The sequence below is a fragment of the Nannospalax galili genome, unplaced genomic scaffold (assembly GCF_000622305.1).
Source record: "Nannospalax galili isolate Female #2095 unplaced genomic scaffold, S.galili_v1.0 scaffold54, whole genome shotgun sequence".
Taxonomy (NCBI): Eukaryota; Metazoa; Chordata; class Mammalia; order Rodentia; family Spalacidae; genus Nannospalax; species Nannospalax galili.
In genome coordinates this window covers 4,719,233-4,720,968 of record NW_008341028.1, presented here as the reverse complement: position 1 = coordinate 4,720,968, position 1,736 = coordinate 4,719,233, and the positions used below count along the sequence as shown (strand labels likewise).

General features: G+C 50.3%; 1 protein-coding gene across 4 annotated transcripts in view; it reads left to right on the top strand.

Annotated features, from left to right (window-relative positions):
• The window catches only part of Csnk1g1 (casein kinase 1 gamma 1), a 165,548-nt gene continuing 163,812 nt past the window's right edge, over window positions 1-1,736 (top strand). For 3 of the 4 annotated variants that reach the window (XM_017798997.2, XM_008836295.3, XM_029564986.1), the window contains exon 1: window positions 1-128. The gene's annotated coding sequence lies outside the window, so the exon portion shown is untranslated. The remainder of the gene's footprint in view (window positions 129-1,736) is intronic. The other variant, XM_029564984.1, reaches the window with a different exon arrangement.

Below are 1,736 nucleotides of genomic sequence, written 5' to 3'. Positions count from 1 at the left end.
CTCCTCGTCTCCCTCCCGCTCCCGAGAAAGCAAAGCCACCGCTTTACAGGGTGGCTGAAGGAGCGCTTGGCGTCGCGGGGAGGGAACCGCTCCCGCCCCATTGGAGTCCCGGAGCGCGGCCGATTCAGGTAGACGAGCTGGCTTCGCCTAGGGCTGGGAGGCTGGGGTCTGAGGAGACTCTGTGAGGGCTGGGCGGGGGGCCCTCCGCTGGGGTGGGGCGGGGGACCCGGGGATTCCGGGTGGGGCGCAGGCCGGCTCGGAGGGTGGCGGGGGCGGGACGGAGAGCCAGCGGGCGGAGAGTCGCGGGCGGCGGGTCCTACGCGGGCGTAGGAGGCGCCCCTTTGAGGCTAGGGACTTGGGCTGGTGCTGACCGGGAGTTCCCACCTGGGGCGCCCGATCTGAAAGGGGGAGCATCATCCAGGACGGAAAGCGGGGTACGGACTTCGCGGGGTAGCTCTGGTCATCCCGGGCTTCCCTCGGCCCGCTTCCTCGATCCTCTGGGCTCGGATTGAGCCGGGCTTCGAGGGTTGGTGGGGGTTTCGGGTCGCCTGGGCATCGCGGAGCCGCCCTTGGCAGAGCTGGGGCAGAAGAGTGGGGAGTGAGACCTCCCTCCACCCAACTTCCGTGCGCTTCCCCCGCTTCTTCCTTTACTGCTCCGTCGCCCCGGCAGGCGTCTTACCGGAGAGGTGTCCTTCAGGAGAGCAGGGCATCGCAGCCTAAGATAGCGTGGAACTATGTTGCATTTATTGCCCCTGAATATTTCAGATATTTGCAAAGTGCAGGAAGGGCATATTCAACAGTCTCTCAGCCGGCTATGTATTTGGTATAAATTTTCTTAGAAAAGTGCAATACTGAAAAGCACCTGACTATCGTCGAATGATAGTCTTCTAAATGTACGTACTTGAAAAAAAAAAAAAAAAACTACTGGGAAATCCGTATAAATAGAGGTCTAGGAGAGACATGTTGAGGCAAGTCTTTTCCAACCTCTTTCTCACCTGCAGGTAAACCTGCTACAGTTTAAATGAAGCGGAAAGATTCTCTTCAGTTATGTTTATGTTGCTGAATTTTAAGTAGTGTGATAGATGTTTCAGGAAAGTTTGTGGAATGTTTGGAGAGACCAGACTCCTCTCCGCTGTTGAACTGTCTCTTAATCTTTTAAGGAGATAATTGTGCTCAAGTGGAAGTGTTGGCTTTGAGATAGATAAATCTGGGATTGCACTCAAACCCTGCCTCTTGCTAGTTGTTGACTTTGGTCAAGTCATGGAATATGCTAGAGCTTCAATCTCTTCCTAAGTAGGAGGAGTTAAATTCTAACCAGTGTCAGAAGAGAAGTCGTTTTTTAAGTATCTCCATTTTAAACAGAAGCATCTTCGAATTTCAAGATGAATTATTGCCATTAATCATACAGAGAGTAACCTAATATAATGGAAGGCAGTTTTGAGATTGTAAGGGAACAGGATAGTCATATTCCACACAGTATACAATAGGACTTCTAGTGGATTGTACAAATTTTATCTTTTCATTGTTTCTTTTGTGGTGCAGGGGATCCAACCCAGAATGGTCTCACACATGATATGCTTTTCAGCTGTTGAGCTACAACTTTAGCCCCTAGAAATTGAACATAAGTAGCATAAAATTCAAGTGTCAATAGTTTCTTAAAGCTTGTAATAGTAAATATGATGTTTGTTTCTCGAGATGACCAAGGTACGTTTCATAGGTTTTTCTCAGATATATCT